A 17748-nucleotide genomic window follows, 5' to 3' on the forward strand; every position below is an offset into this window, starting at 1 on the left:
ACCCAACACACTCTGCACCAGCCAAGCCTGGCCAGTGCCGGAGTGGACAAAGACCCAGAGGACGACCCCACGGCGACTGTGACCCAGAGTCCGGCACCCAAGGACCCCCCTCGACATCCCGGAAGAAGCCTGCAGCCTCAGAACCAAGTGCCACCCCAGCCGCGATCAACCAGAGGGTAAGATTCCCGACGTCAAAAGGCACCCCTGCACCCGGCGCCCTGCGACCCCCTGTGCCCAATCCTGGGGTACCCACCTAACCTACAACTACCCAACTTACCTCTCGAAGTGGTGGTGGCACCTGAAACATCCTCGTCCCCGAGCCTGCAGCCTCTTTCCAAACCGGAACATTCCCATTGATTTCCATTGAGCGCCCTAAGGCTCAAAAGCACCCTGCACCCAGCCGCCCGAGTGGCCCTGGCAGTGCCCTCTCTACTCTAACCTACTTCCCCACTTGCCCTGAGTAAGTGACCAGGAGCCCAGCTCCCACAGCCGCGTGGCTTGCCAGACAGCAGCCACCAACCAAGGCCCCCCTATCCCTCATAGGATAACATTGGGCCCAACTCTCTCTGCACCCGGCCGTCCTGAAACCGCTGAGGGTGAACCAACTGTACCTACCTGACACTGGGGGACCCCTGAGTCCATGCCCGGAATTTCAACGCTACCAGTCGAGTACTTACCCTTAAACCGCTAACTTCATTTTCCTCATAGGGTAACATTGACTGGCTTTTTCTTCAAAAATCTTCTAAGTGTGAACTTCTCAAAACTGTAAAAATTCACCAAAAATCAGCCAAGTGACAAAAACGAATTTACTCACCTGCTCCTAGGTGAGCTCCCAGTGCTGGATCTTGGTGCCCAGCCCTGACTCTGAAAAGTGTTCACAACTATACTTACTTCTAACTCATTTTTCTCCCATAGGAAACCATTGTCTGCTTTTCTGTGAAATTTCTTCTAAGTGTCTACTTTTGCAAATTTGAAATATTCTTTTAAAATCGTACCATTTCTGCAAACGAAATTACTTACCTGCTTTTGATAAGGACCCCAGTCCTGGGTCTAGGCACCCAGTCCTGGATTACTAAAGTAACGATAAAGTACTCTACCTGCAATTTGAATTTCTTGCCATAGAGATCCATTGAATGTTTTCTGTGAAATATTTTCTAAGTGCTAACTTTTGAAATAGCTAAATATTATCTAAAAATCATTACAGTTATTAAGTCGACTTTCATCACTTGATTCTGAATACTGACCCCAGGCTGGTTCTAGGATCCAGACCTGGAATTCCAAAAGTAATCTGAAAAGTAATTTATTACAAATAACCTGAATTTACCATTGAGCTCAATGCATTGTTATGTTTAGGAAATAGGATTGTTTATTGCAACCAACTGTGACTGTTTACACAAATTTATTGCTTGAAACAAAAGTATTTATATTCAACCTCTCATTCTGAGAAAGTATATTTTTACCCCCTTGTGGTTCTAAAAATAAAACAAGCATATATTTTATATATACAAATCATTGGCCTAGAGTTCAGTTATTGAGTGTGTGAAACCATTTGCTGACTGAGTGTGTACAATAAATGCTTTACACTGTCCTCTGGTACTGCCTTACTGCTCGACCAAGCTACCACTTTTGAGAGTAAGGTCATACCTAACTTTGACCTCTATCAGCCTCTGGGGGACTGTGGACTCTGTACACCCTGTACCTATTAGGGAACAGTATATACAGAGCCACTTTCTCACAATCGGGAGACAAGATATAGGATGGTAATGTTTCGCCTACGTGGGGTCCAAAGTGGCTTTCTTCAGAATAGGCCTGATACAAGCCATTTTCCATGTGTGTGGATATACCCCGGAGTTGATGACCTAATTTAGGAGGGGAGTGAGGTGAGCACTAATTTCCTTAGGGGCCAGGTGCAGAATATACGGAGGGCAGGGATCAAGAGCCGGGCTGGATTTAGTCTGTGATAGCAGGTATGAGACTCGCTCTGTCGCTAACAAAGGGAATCATACCAGATTGCAGTCTGTTAAAGTTTCCTCTGACGGGACCCCTTTTTTTCCCTGCGGGATCAGACAATGTCTTATGGAGAGGATTGTAGACAGTCAGAATTTTAGTCTGAAAAAATGAGGCAATCTTATCCACAAAATTTTGGTCTGGTGAAAATTGACTGTCTTGTGGGCACTTTGACAAGGCTGTCACCGTTTTAAAGCGCTCGTTGGAGGAGTTTTTGGACGCCTGGATTTTAGTTGTAAAATATACACTTTTAGCATTTATTATTGCTGTCTTGTATTCCTCTAGAGCTATGTTATAATCCTTTATGTGTTCCACACTATAATCGGTTCTCCGGAGTCGCTCCTTGCGCCTACATTTGGTTTTAATCTGTCTGAGCTCAACTGTATACCACGGTGAGGACGCCTTATTTCTCTGGGGGTGCTTAGTTATTTCAGGAGCGACACTATCTTCTGATGTCCTAATCCAGTCTTCATAGTTACTGGCTGCCATATTGGAGTCTGGAACCAGGTTCGGGGGATTAGATGCCAGGGCTGTTATCAAGTAATTTCTTTGAATTGATTTCCATGGGCGCGATTTAACCAAAGGTGGTCTATTCTGATGCAGCCTATTAGTTGTAGGAATTTTTACGTTAAAAAGAATGACGTTGTGATCAGACCACGGTACTGGCATCACACTCACTATATCTATGTGTTTTTTGTTAGTGAATATGCCATCCAGCGTGTGGCCTGCTATGTGAGTTGGCTCGGATACAATCTGCCGCAGCACAAAACCTGCTAAATTATCTATCAGGTTAGTAGTATCAGGGTTATTATTTGCTTCAAAATGGAAGTTAAAGTCCCCTAATATATTGAAGGTTTGAGTGTCTAGACAAGATTCCATAAAGGTCTGGAGTGAGCTGGTGAAAGATGACCTTGCCCCTGGAGGTCTAGAAATGTTGCCCCGGGAAGAGCCCCGGGAAGAGCTCCAAGTTGTTAGCTTTTATACTAAATGTCATTGCCTCAGATTCCAGTGATTGTGCGGACTCGATCCTAATCCTGTAATGTGATCGGTAAATGATAGCTACCCCCCCCCTACTTTCCCCACCCTATCTACATAGGCTACCGGGTAACCTGCCGGTACTGCTACATTTCAGTCAAGCAACGAAGCACTGTTAGCCCATGTTTCTGTTAGAAACACGAGGTCTGGATTTGGAAGTTGAATCAGGCATTCTAGTATTTATGTATCATAGATCTCGTGTTCAACAGTAAGCACCTCATAAAATCTGTTCTCGGGCCCGGGGAAGTTTTGAGCTTATTCTGAAGACCCTCAGGGCACGCACCTGGAACGTGAGACCCCCCCCCTTCCCTTGAGCGCCCCCGTTGTTTTCCTTAGTTAGGTGTAGTGGTACATTTCCATCACTTGAGGTACAATACAAGTTCTTGATGGGTAGATACAGGGCCCTCAGGTTACACAAATTGCATTTCCTAGGAGTATATGTGGTCCGATCTAGCAATAGTATAGGGTTGGAGCACTCACCAGTGTTTAGGTTAAGAAGGTCATTTCGGGTGTAGCTAAGCGGGGTAAAAAGGGCAGGGGATCTGGCGCTTGTCGCTTTCCGGGCGCCCACAGGCGCAGACGGACTTGCCTTTGATGAGCTTTTGGCGCACCGGTGGCGCGTCCGCTGCGCGCGTCCACTGCGCATCCCACCCAGCATGCCCCAGATAGAGGCTGGGTCGGAAAAGAACTAGAACGGGGCCAAGCCTACTGCTGTGCAACCGGAAGGACAGGAACAGGGAATGCAGGAGGAATATGCCGAGAATGCTTCACTTCCTCTGCAACAAACGGCAATGCCACGGCGGACCAGAGAGTGATCAATATAAAGAGAGAAGGTAAATAAAACAACCTAGTTTAAAACAATTCTCAGCTCAAAACATACTTGTTTAAAACAATGATAGGCTAAAAATGATTACAATTGATAATATCAGTAAGAATTCAAAGTGTCAAGTGCTAGCAGCAATAGCATGGTCACAGCAGTCCACTCACTGCTGCGAGTCCGACCCAGCATGCCCCAGATATAGGCTGGGTCGGAAAATAACTAGAACGCAGCCCAGCCTACTGCTGTGCATCCGGAAGGACCGGAATAGGGAAGGCAGGAGGCGGGAGGAATATGCCGAGAATGCTTCAAGCTGGAGCTTCTTGGAGCCTGAAGATCTCTGGTGAAGAGAGTCAACAAGCCTTGGCAATGGCAAGTCGACATGGTGCACAGGGGTTCAGTTCCTACGGCTCCGACGTGGGATGCTGGCCTCAAACTTGGTGAGAAGACAGTGCAGGAGTTGTAGAACCACCACCTGTGTTGCTGAGCCTTCCAGAGTCTGTGGGAGCCCAGGATTAGCAGACCGGTCAGCTGTGTTGCGGTGCCTGCAGATGCAGGGAAGTGACTCCTTCACTTCAAGGGAGACTCCTTCAGGTGTCTTGGATGTCCACGGGCCTTGGAAGGTTCCTGTATGGAGCACTGGCACAAATGTTGCAGCAGGCTTGCAGGATGAGACCAGGACAGCAGGAGTCTTCCGAGTTGCAGTCTCCGTGTCCATGGTGAAGTCCAGCGAAGACCAGAGTGCCCAGACAGTCGAAGACGAAGTGGTTTCAGATATGAATCTTTTCCTACGATGAATTTAGGGACCCAACAACAGGTAAGCCCTTAAGTACCTTTAGGAAAGAGTTGGGACGATTCAGGGGAGGGGCTGGACAGTGGGGAGGATACTCCCATGTTCTTTGTCCAGTTTCATGCAAGAGCGGGAGCCAGTGGCTCCCTTAACTGGTTTGAACTGGAGAATGCAAGGAGGGCACCAAGTGTGCCCTTCAAGCAGTCTCAGTGGCGCTGGCCTGTCTGGGAGGTTGTCACACCTCCCTGTGACAGGATATCAATTGTTCTGCCTTCCCCTGCTCGAACTTGACTCAGCAGCAGGAGGGCAGAAATGTCTCTGGTCGGCAGCAGCCCTAGCTTGCTGTCCGGTACTGGAAGACTGGTACCGGGAGCACTGAGGGCCTCCGGAGGAGCATTAAAGTGCATGAAATCATACCTCCCACATCATTTATGGTGTGGGGGTATGATTCCAACATGTTTGATACCAAACATAACAGGGTTTGTTACAGCTAGTTTAGAGATGGTGATCGCGTAATGACACATGGCCACTCTATATGTCGTAATGGCTGATGCACTTACAACCCGGGAGAATGGACTCCGAAGGTTGTAGGGGTGCCCTGCTCATGCAGGTGCACTCTCACAGTGAGAACCGAGCACACTGCCTTCAGGATTAAAAGGCCTGCCTTAGGGGTGACTATAGGTTTTAAGTATTGTCGTATGGCCGTTGGGGACACTGGCGACATTGCTAAGTTAGCATGAGCTCTGCTGCCATGATGCTGCTTTTGCGCATATTACTACATGACTTTATTATGCAAGACTCTGTTTGTGCCTTTCACATGAGAACTGTCTGCCTTCTGCGTTCTCTGACTGTTCCTGGAGTTTAGTCTGAACACGATGTGCAAGGTCGATAAACAATGCCCCTTGTTATTCTGTTCTGGTTAGTTACTAGCGCTTAGACAAAACATGTTACACAGCTGCAGCTGCTGGAAACCCTTGCTTTGATATTATGGGATTGCATGTTGGTTTAAAACACACTTGGAGAGGGACCTTTCCAGGGAGAAGAGCTATGCTGTTCCTATGATGTAAAACTTCCATCTAGGCACTAAGGTATGGGGTCTGCTGACAAAGCCCAGAGGTCTTCCTTTACATAATAAACTTCACCTTACCAAGGAGAGGGTGGCTAGACCTTATAGTCCTTTTCCCACTATCTGTATATGATGACATCCCCCTTTATATTCTATGGAATTGTAACAATGCTAACTGTTTTAGGTTTATGCATTTCGCTGCTGGTAGTAGCTCGAATACTGCTGCATTATGGAGCACGATAGTTAAAATAAACATTTCGAACTCTAACCGTGACTCTGACAATTCTTATTGTGGACAAGTACGAGTGAGTAAGAGAAAGGGAATGTCTTGCTACCGCGATTCCAGAGAAAGTCGGGAGTGTTGTGTTCTCGGTTGTCTAATCATTTGTAGCTTCTTGAGTATGAAGGAGAACAAATGAGACACTATAGCTAGTCGGTTCTGGGATTTTGGGTACTGAGGCGGTAGGAAGGCTTAGCCACTACACACCGAGGTCCTGTTTTCCTGCGCATTGTTCTGTGTATGTGCAGAATCCCCGCAAAATGGCGCCGCCAAGTCTGGTCTGGTACTCATCCGCGAGATGCGTGAGTGTTGCTTGTTATTGTCCACAAACCCCTCACTTCTGTTTCCAGAGACGGTTGTGACGGTGTTACCTCCTTTATTATGATATTTTATAGGTTTTTCAAGCTTGAATCTTAAAAGGTCTTTCTCTTTCTTTTTTACCCGTTATTGCGCTGACACACATAGGTTGTCATTCTCTCCTAATGATTATGGCGGTTGCCATAACACCTCCTAACCGCGCATTAGTCACGGCTTATTTGACTCAATATGGAGTCCCTGATGCTGGTGTTGCACCTATTTTTGTTGTTGAAGCGGATGCAGCTCACCGCTGGAACAGATAAATTGTTTCACGAGTATACTGCCACTGCCCTTCCGCAGAATTATCGACCTTATAGATCTCTTGAAGTTCTTCTAAGGGCTTGGAAACATACTATATGGTCTAATGGCGCCCTTCCTCACCCTATAACTGCAGTCCGTTTGGGCTCCTTGTCGATTTATGGGGCCACATGGCCCATATTGGCTGGGTATACCCCGCATCCAAATGATCTTAATGCCCCAGTCGCAGAGCTACGCATATTACAGACTTCATTGATACGTGTACATAGAGCTGTTATTCAGTTCATGTCGTGCAACTTCCAGGTGGGACCACCTGGCGTTGCTGCACAACCACCGGGACCTGGTGGTGTAATCATCAGTTGTGTCATGATTAATTCAGAAATGGGCACGCTACTGCAAAATAAGGACGAACTTCCTTATTGGCTTGCTGAAAAATTTGGACAACTTGAAGCTGTTTTCCCAATTACCACACCTGTGGAGAAACACAGGATCCTGACCATGAGTTTACCTAAAGGCCTTGTTCCCGAGTTAGCTGGTTGTAACACTTGGGGTAGAGTGTTTGCAGCGGTATATTCGATGTGTTTCGGCACCCCCTCAATGATCGTTCTACCTTCCGTGATAAAACGTCTTCAGGATGAACATGGGGCTGAGGTGGCCCTGGAGTTGGGAATGAAACTGGTGGTAGTGTTCGATATTGTTTGCGATATGATTCTTGCTAATGTTAAGGGTGATGCAGTAAGCTTGCAGGTGACACAATACTTGGAGTCTGTTGCAGACGCAGACAAACAGCGCAAATTGCCTAAGATTATCGCTAAAGCTTATAAAACCGTAGGGCGCAGTAGCCTGGGAACTAAGCCTTTTACTCAACCTCAAACTCAAAATCAATCTCAACAGAAAGCCCAACTTGAGAAGGATGGGCGGCCGTTCTTCCTAAGAAGAACTGGAAAAACAAAAATCAGGGGCAGCAACAACAGAAGCAGGGTTTGCGTGCTGGTTCACCGACACCCGAATCTTCTGAGCGAACTTATGACTTGCGCGATCACACGAAAATTAAGTCTCTGATAGATTTCAAGTCACTGATCAGCGCTCTCCTTGTTCTTTACAGGACTCATCGGACTTTCGAGTCAGTGGAGGGGTGCATCAGGATCGTGGCAAAGGTGCGACCACACAACAGGGACGGGATCAACCTTGCCAGTTTGACATGAAAGACAAACAAGAGGGACTGTCTTGTTTGGGACCCCTGTATCAAAAGAAGAAAGTTGCTGCTTTAACAGCAAAATATGCCGCAGACGGTGAGGACGCCACTCCTAGACTAGCGATCGGCAGTGACTCTGCTCGAAAGGGCAGCGGATGTTACCATAGTGTGGGAGGCTCTGCGTCTCTGTCTGGAGGCAAGAGCAACTGATACCTTTATTACAGTAGAAACAGCAGATATTCGAGTTGCTCCCCCAGATAGACTCTATGAAATAGTCCTCCAAATTGAACATTTTATACAGCATACAATTAGGGCAGTTTTCTGGGAAAATCTCACTTCTTCCTCTGACATTTTGTTGGGGGAGGCGGATTGGCCTCTACCATTTGGTTTGGCCGCTTCTAGGGGGGAAGATGTGATACTTCCAAGTTTTTCACCATACGTCCCTGAGGAACATGCAAAGACTTATGCAGCGGAGTGGGCTTTGGCCCTTGCCCTGGCAGTGTACCGTAAGCAAGTGGGCTGGGATAGTGGTTCACCGGCACACGAGATTCCATTACGGTCTATGCCGCAGCCACACACGTAATATCCAATCAGGCGGAAGCCTAAGGCTCCTGTTCGTGACATTCTGACTCAATTGGAATATGAGGGTGTGATTGAATCCTGTGTCCGGTATCAAAACCAGACGGTTTGTACTGCTTTGTATTGGATTATCGAAATTTGAATAGTCATTGTCGTACGTTTGCTGTACAGAACACACACAGCTCTGCACTTGTGAATAGCATTGTTCTTAAAAAATACAAGACAACGATGGACATATCCAATGGTTTCTATAGTCACAACTTGGCTCCTGAGAGCCGTGACTTGACAGCATTTACCGTCATCAGAAATCAGAACAAATGTACCCCTTGCCGATGGGGTATAAAAATAGCCCAGGGGCTTTTGCTGCACGTGTTGTGTCTTTGTTGCACAGGATAGATCCTGATGCGTTCTCGGACGTTGATGATATTTGTCTGACGGACGACGACCTGATGCGGCATCTAGTCCGAGTCGACCGAATTATACTATTGTTTGCCGACTATGGATACAATTTTAATTTCGCTAAATCACACATCGCTTATTTGGCGGTGCTCTTTTTTGGCTATGAGCTCAACAATGAAGGTAGGGGGCTAGCCCCCCACTGCCTGGAGAAATGTGCAAGATTGCAACCTCCTACACTGAAGAAGCTTCAGTCTTTTCTGGGACTTTTAAAAATTCGGGAGGACATGCATTCCCGATTATGCCCAGCGTATCAAACCACTCTATGCGTTGATACAACCTACATTTACTTCTGCCTACCGGTTACCGGAACATACCTCTATTCTACCATCTTTGCAGTCTGATCTGCTGGAGACTAACTTCTTGTTGACACGTGATAATTCTACGAACCTAGTTATACGTATTTTACCACGGACGGTGGGTTTCACGTACCAAATGTTCAACGAAGGGGACATAGTACCTATTGCATACAAATCACATTTGTACACAGCAGCGGAAATGCGGTTTTCCAGTGTTGAGAAAATTTTTACTGCGGTCCAAATGGCGATTCTGAAAGAACGTTTGCTGGCGCAGGGAAAAGGCATTCTTATGGTTTCGCCTATCCCTGTTTTAGAAGCAGTGACTACGGGAAGTGTAACAAAGTCTAAAGCTTTACATCCCCGCTGGATTCAATGGGCTACTTCTTTGACATCAGCTGATGTCACATTTATCTTTGTTCCTGCTCTCCAAACACAGGAGTTTTTACAGTATAAACATGTTCAGTTTCAGTTTATTTATGTCTTTATTTCGATTAACAAAAAATCATAAAAGACAACGTGCATCAATAAAACATATGGCCTAGCACCGTACCACAATGACCACTGTAACCAATAAACAGTAAAACCGTTAAAATACCTAATAAATAAAATAGATAAGAGATACATACAGTGAGATATTACCTCAGATTGTCTGTAAAACGGATCATACTTCATATAAATATCTAAAATCACAGAAATGTTACAACCGGCATAAAAGACAATAAAGGAATTTGGGCATGATACATGTGAATTACTGTAAACTAAGACAAATTGATAGAAGTAGCTGCTACGGGGGGGCAGAGACTATATATTAAGTATGAGGTTGTGTTAGCAAACCCTCAACTTTTTCACTCGAATGACCCACAACCAACTCAGAAATGTAGCCACTGCTATGACAATAGGATCATCAGTGTTGGTTTTCAAAATCCTAAGACCCTCCATAGCTACTCTGATGCCCATGTTCTTACAAATAGGTTTCAGCCATTTGTACCTAGGTGACCTATAGGCAGGGCATACAAAGAAAATGTGAGCAAGAGAACCCACCCTGAACTGATGATACAACTTTCTGTCAGTAGGTCTTGTAATGATGTCCCAGTATGGTTCTAGTTTTGGCTCGTGTTTGTGATCGATAAAAACACGTGTCAAGGAGCTGCAATGGTGTTGTGTAAATTGGAACAATCTAACCATACTCCAGTAGGCTGCTTTCAAGTCATTTTTAGCGGGGAAAGCGGCAACCTCTGGACCCTCCCACAGTTTGCTCATCACCATACTAATCAGAGTGTGCTTTAGATTCCTTATCCAGGGTATTTTAGTTATGGAACCCAACGCCCTGACTTCAGAAAATGCTTGGGCATGCGGGGAGAGCTCCGGAGTGGTCCAAAGTCTTCTCCAGAAAGCTACCGGTCTAAACCGTGCCTGGTCCATTATTTTGTTACATCCCAAATCCAGATATAAAGGCCACAGTGGAGTAGACTGAGGAAGGCCAATCAAAGCTCTTAAAAATGTGTTTTGGGCCGCTGCCAAGGAGGATAAGTCGTTAAAGCCCCACAGTTCCGCCCCGTACAACACTGAAGAACCTACTTTAAGGTTATATATTTTAAGTGCGGGGGCTATGGGCTTAGTCTTGGAAAGCCTATGCTCTTTTAACAATGCTCCTTGAAGGTTGGGAATGTTTGAGTGTCAGCAGGTCAGTCTGGGATTTCCAACTCAGTTTCTTCCCCAGTGTTAACCTCAAATAAGTGAAGGTGTCAGTCTGTTCCAAGGGGACATTGTTCATATATACCCTCCCCCTCACGTCCTTTGACCTGTGGAACACCATGAACTTCGTTTTGTCCACGTTTACATCAAGCTCATGCTCGCAGCAGAAAACCCCGAAACGCTCCAGGGCAACCTGCAGGCCTTTTTGGGTCTTGGAGAGCAACAGGGTATCATCTGAGAACATGAGCAGTGGTATTTTCATTCCTGCCAGCATAGGAGCGTCAGTAGGCTGGGATGTAAAATAGTCGACCACCCTGTTAATAAAAAGTGAGAACCAGGTTGGGGCCAGTACACACCCTTGACGCACACCCTTAGTTACAGCAAACCTTTTGGTGACATTCCCCTGCTTCCCCCATCGGACCTGTGCATAATTTGATTCATGCAGTTTGACCAGGATACTCAGTAATTCGTTGAGCATACCCAGAGACTGAAGGGCACTCCATAGTTTTGTGCGTGGGACTAGATCAATCGCGTTCATCCTCCTCCGTTGTCCTTACTTTCTTTGGAAGAGTACAACTGTATCATTTACACATATGGCTGGGCTTAACCGGCCAATGGGTCAAAACATGAATATTCCACGGCTTGCGCTATTGTTGCTGGTTCAATTGTAAATGGTGAATTTAAGTCTTCAATTGTGCATAAGTAAGCTCTTGGAGACTGTACGGCACAATTGGCTGAGCTGTGGGCTCAACCGATCTCTCCTAAAAGGATAGTTACCGCCTAACCGCCGAAGCCTGCCCACAGCAGCACACAGACACTTTGACATTAAGTCTTCTGCCTCACTCTCCTCATGACTCCCTCCTCCATCCCCCCTCCCTCAACTAATCTCGTCACAAATCATTGTGCTCTTTATGATAATATTATGTGATACGTCTTGAGTCATTAAACATACTACTGTGATAATGTGTCCTACAAGTGACAAATGCTGTAAAGCGCTCCGATACCTTCAGGTCTGGCTAGCGCTATATAAAATTCTTCAATAAATAAATTATTCTAGCTCTCGAGTTTGCAGATCCTAATGTGAATACTCTTATTGTGTGCGATTCTTACTACTGTGTCCAGTCTTTTAATTACAACTTATTCTTTTGGTCTCAGAATGATTATCGTGACTCTAAGGGCATCGCAACAAAGCATAAACTGCAATGGGTTTGAGTGGCAGAGCTTAAACAACGTTTGCCACTCACACATGTTATTCATACTCTTGGCCATCAGCATGTGGGAGCACATGCTGTTGGTAATTCTTTGGCTGACGAGACAGCCAAATCTGTAGGCGCCACGTGTTCCGTTGCAGCAGTTACAAGGTCCATGACTAAGATAGATAGTGAGATTCTAGCAGCTATAGCTGCTATGAAGGATGCAACTGCTTAACCGCAGGGCTTCCCGTTTAAATATTCTTATCATTTATCTCCCGAACAAGTTCCTTATGCTTCAGTTCTGTCAGTTGTGGATCGGTTGGTCCCAACATGGACCACAGACTTCCATTGATCATAGCAGCACATGAGGGCATGGCTTCTGCACATGCTGGAGGATCTGCGACAGTGTCTACCATTGATCATAGCAGCACATGAGGGCATGGCTTCTGCACATGCTGGAGGATCTGCGACAGTGTCTATTCTACAACAACGTTATTGGTGGCGTAGTTTAAATAAACAAACCCGAATCAAACCATCTACAGTTTCACGTCCACCACAGACACAGCTATGTATACCAAAGCAGCCATTCAGCTGTGTATATCTTGATCACTGCGGTCCATTGACTTCTGATACTGTATATAAATATATTTTTGTTGCAGTTGATTGGTGCACTAGATTCCTCTGTATTTGGCCACAACGCAGTGCTAACGCTCGAAATGTCATTAGAGATTTGCGTGTCTTTGTCGGGACGTTTGACTGTGGCACCTTCCGTTCGGACCAAGGTCCAGCATTTGCCTCTAAGGCGTACAAGGGCGCGATGAAGTCTTTGGGGCTACTGGTTCAGTTTTCGTCTCCATACAGGCCTGAGGGCAATTCTATAGTGGAGAGAATGAATCGTGACTTAAAGCAATCTTTGACAGCTAGAGTCTTAGGTACTGGCAGGAACTGGCTGGTCCATTTGTATGGGGTACAACGTGCACTTAATAATCTCCTAAGAAGAACACTGGGTGGGCGGACCCCATACGAAATGCACTATGGCATCAAAATGTTCGTGCCTGACCTTGATGGTCTATACGTGGTGGCGGCGGCTGCCACATTTGACGTAGATTACCATTCTACTATGTTACAGGACCTTCAAAAGACCCATGACAGCTACGCTTCAGAGCATTTACCCTCTTCCACTGACATGGCAATGCTGATTCCTGTCGCCGGCTGGCTTCCTAAGATTGGTGATCTGGTACGAGAAAAGTTGAAGAGAAAAAAAGAATATGGTCCCTTTTATTGTACACCAGTCCATGTTCTTGGATTGAAGGGTACTCGTACAGTGATACTGCCACCTTTGCCAGGTCGCAAAGACAATAGATACATTTCAATTGACAATGTCAACATACACCATTTGGAGTGGACGATTCTGAATAGTCTAACTCTGAGTGTTTCATTCAATGCTTTTCCTTTGAATCTGGTGATGCCTGGATCTTCAACTAATCCCCGTGTCGTTGATGGTGAGATGGAAAGTCTTTTACCTGCTGTGCCTTCATTCACAGTGCCTTCCAACGTGGACGTTGAGTATACTTATCCTGCTGAGGAGTTCCATATTGAAATACCGAACAGTCCTTTGCAACATGACGCGGCGCTGCCACCATTATTAAACATGGGTGCAAGCTGTTATTTCGAGTAATGTACAAGCTTCTCTTATGACTCCTCTTCATCCTCCACTGTCAAAGACAAGTGTTTTTTTGTCTCGGTTCAAAAAGACTAACCTGGTCCCACCCTGGACCATCATCTGGTTGGTTCTTATCCTGAATTTCATTTTTATGTCAATTGGATTTGTGACAGTGTTCTTCTTACTCACCAATGGCCATTGGTGGATGGTATTCTGGCTCTCCATACATATATCCTGAAACGTGATCAAGCCCTTGTGAACATTTCGGCTTTCCTAGTTGCAGATGGCATTGTTTGGAATAAAGTGGCATTCGAAATTCATGGTCCGAAGAGGTCCTAAAGATACCATACATGTTTCGCGTCTCCTTAGGAGATGTTGTAACACAGGACATACATTCTGATGACTGGGATGTACAAGCAGTACATTCAATGTTTTCTGATTTGAAATATTTTGCTGCTTTTGATGCTGAAGATTTGTATTTAAATACTGCCAATCATGCTGATTTATTCTGTTATCAACATAATGGACACCATTTCTTGCACAAAACAAACATGTTAAGACCTACTTTTAATTACATGCAGTGGAAACATTGTCCAACTCCGTTACAGGGTAGTGCAAAAACACTTAAAAATAAGTAAACTTATTTCACTGATTATAACACGCCCAATCCAGAATCCTATTTCTTTAAATTGAAATTGCAGTCTCAATCTAAATTTATTTTGACACACACAAAGTTAATATATTCAAACAGTTTTAGGACTGACTTGGCCTTACAGGGTTATGATCACTGGAAAAATACAATTGGTTTAAAATCAATTTGGGGCTCTAAGATTTGGCAGGTGCAAAGAATCGAGACTTTGCATCGTGCATGTCTGATATCGACTCAAATATTGTTTTTAAATGATACGGTGCATCAGATAACTTGTTTTGGTCTGGCTATTACCAAAAATTGGAATACTCCTTCCATTCCCTCATTGACTGGATATGATAATTGGCGTATACACACCAATTATACAATCGATGTCTCACAAACACTGTTTCAAAATATCAGCTTCAATATCTCTTATGTTGACCTGTCAGGATTCTAATGCTTGCCAACTGCGTTTTCATAATGCGACGTCAGGTTTCACACAAACTAGACCTTTTCCCGGATACCCACATTCACACTCAGTCACCACATATTCAGTGGGAAAATTGTGTCAACAATGGTTGGAACACTCCACTCTGTTGTCAGTCAAACAACATCTGTCACTCTTGTGGTAAATTTTAATTACCTGTACTATTTTTTATGCGGTAAAAGTCTAGTAAGAATAACTCAGAAAAATAAGAGGCAGAATCCGTGGTATTTGAGGTTATAAAAGGGAATTTATTCCTTACAAAGGAATGATGGTTCGAACCAGGCAATCGAGTTCCGTCACCACGAAGGTTCAGGAAGGGATCAGCAATACATTATTGACAAGTTGTCATATTTATATTGAAGTGCATTACAGTAAAGACAGATGCAGGAGGCGTAACAGTTGATAAGAATACACATACGTAATGAAAAGGCGTTACAATAGGCGTGCATAGAGGCGTATACTAAAAACGTCATTATGATGATGACACAAGTGGGTGGATCCATAAGAGAATCCTGCAAAGTCAGCGGAAATACATGGCAGAGATGCGCGCGCAGCCGCATGACGTGTGATTGACGTGTAACTAGAGGGTGAAGGGAACTTGACATTTAGCCCTACGTGAGGAGACAGAAGTCTGGGGTGTCAGGACAACCTAGTCCTAAATCATATCTAATATCTTGTGTTTAAGGAACTATATTATCTGGAAAGAAAGGTCTTCTCGGACAGATCCTATTCTATACTGACTGCTAGTGCGTGTACAAGCGTCTAAGTGTCTACATGAGATGCGAGGGGGCATGGGCCTACCATGGTAACGAAAGTCATGAATTACTTGCATGGAGACAGTGAGGCCGGGCCCTTTGCTCTGCAGCTGGGGGGATGTTTACCTAAGCTACTAGACAGGAATGCATTTCTTGAAGAGCGGAGCAGATAACTTGAAGGCTGAATACAGTTTTGGCAGGCAACAGGCCGGGCTAAGCACCGTTAGCCACGCAGGAAGTAAGACAAAGTTCATGGATACAGATGCAGGTCCAGGCTGGAGCATTCAGAGGCAGAAGCAGAAAAAGCTCGATGGCAGAATTCAGGGCCTACATTGCCAGAGCTGGAAAACGTGAAAAGTATACCATATAAAGACGGTGGCAAGGCATACTTCGGAACGGAATATCTGACCCATTCATGGCAGATCTGAAAGAGGACATATTAACGTTGGACACAATTGTATTTGCGTCTTCATAGCTTGAAGTGGAGGGAACATACATGTACTTGTAGCATGTACATGGAGCCGTTGGGGTCTAGATAGGGGACACAATTGACCATAAAAATTCATATTTCCTCACTCTTGTCAAGCGACATCAATTTGGCTGATTTTCTCTTGGGTCCTAAATCTCCCAGATGAAAAAGATTTATTTATGCATCGTACAATAAATTATGGAAACTTTCTCAAATTGAAGCAGTGACCGGTCTGCGCCAAACTGACAAAGCTATTTGGAAAAAGTTCTTGCAGTAGTCGATGATAGCATAAATGCACTGTCTTCCCGCATTTATACTTTAGATAATATTGTTTCGTCTGTTATTGATATTGTTCAAAATGAAGTTTCTGTGTTATATCATGGTCAAAATCAATTAGGATCTGTAATGTTACAGACACTCAAAATGGGAAAGGTACCATGGGATTATTTGAACGCTTCTGCCTTGTTTTTACCATTTGATCTAATTGAGAAACAGAGATCCATGTCCATGAAAGATGCTACATATACTTGTACGCTTGTAATGTGTCCGCACCTAATCTAGCTTCTTTTTTTAAAGGAAAGCCAGTTCTGGCAATAATTCCCGCTCTCACATTTCTTTCTAACGGCAGTTATCTTATTTTGAACAACAACAACTACTGTGGCGTACGGGCAGGCATCCTGTATATAGTAACGGTTTCACAGCGTGTTACTTATTGTAGCAATATGCTTAGACTATTTATTGCGTCTGACACAGAAAGCCTGACTAATTTATTTTAACTTGTGGGATCCGGCCTTGTGACTTCGTTTCAGATGATTTTTGGAGTAATACCAGCCTTTATACATTCTATTTTTTCCAGCGCCTTGGGCGGCTTCTCCTTAATACTGGCTCTGGTTGCTTGTACTTCTGCTCCTGTTGCGCAATGGCTGCCCATCTTGTGGTGCTGCACAGACCCAGCCAATTGCAACTGTACCGCGACACTTGGAGAGGGACCTATCCAGAAAGAAGAGCTATGCTGTTCCTATGATGTAAAACTACCATCTAGGCACTAAAGTATGGGGTCTGCTGACAAAGCCCAGAGATCTTCGTTTAGATAATAAAACTTCTTCTAGTAAATGGGAGGGTGGTTAGGCCTTATAGTCCTTTATCGACTGTCTGTATATAATGATTTCCCCTTTCATAATCCATGGACTTGCTACAATGCTAACTGTTTTAGGTTTTTGCGTTTTGCTGCTGGTAGTGGCTTGTATACTGCATTTTAGAGCACGATAGTTAAAAATAAACATTTTGAACCAGAACAGTGACTCTGTCTAATCTTATTGTGGACAAGTACGACTGAGTGAGCGAAAGGGTACATCTTGCTACCGCGATTCTTGAGAGAGTCTGGAGTGTTGTGCTCTGGGTTGTCTAATCATTTGTAGCTTCGTGATTATGTAGGAGAATGAATGAGACACTATAGCTAGTCGGTTTTGGGATTTTGGGTACTGAGACAGTAAGAAGGCTTAGCTCCTACACACTGAGGTCCTGTTTTCCTGTGCATAGTTCTGTGTATGTGCAGAATCCCCGCAACAGTATAGTGACCTCAGATATAAGAAAACTTATATCTGTCGTAAGTGGTGCTAGCACCAGCTTACACAGTGAGCAATGGCATGCCTGTAGACACAATTTAAGTGGTCTCTCATGGGTTGCATAATACATACTTCAGCCCATGGAAGACCC

General features: G+C 44.7%; 1 long non-coding RNA gene across 1 annotated transcript in view; it reads left to right on the plus strand.

Moving 5' to 3' along the window:
* Positions 1 to 17227, plus strand: part of LOC146870524 (uncharacterized) — a 169164-nt gene extending 151937 nt beyond the window's left edge. Inside the window, exon 9 of the long non-coding RNA XR_014978305.1 lies at positions 16889 to 17227. This is a non-coding gene — a long non-coding RNA (uncharacterized LOC146870524). The remainder of the gene's footprint in view (positions 1 to 16888) is intronic.
* Positions 17228 to 17748: the final 521 nt, after the last annotated feature.

This window comes from Triturus cristatus, chromosome 1_1 (assembly GCF_964204655.1).
Source record: "Triturus cristatus chromosome 1_1, aTriCri1.1, whole genome shotgun sequence".
Taxonomy (NCBI): Eukaryota; Metazoa; Chordata; class Amphibia; order Caudata; family Salamandridae; genus Triturus; species Triturus cristatus.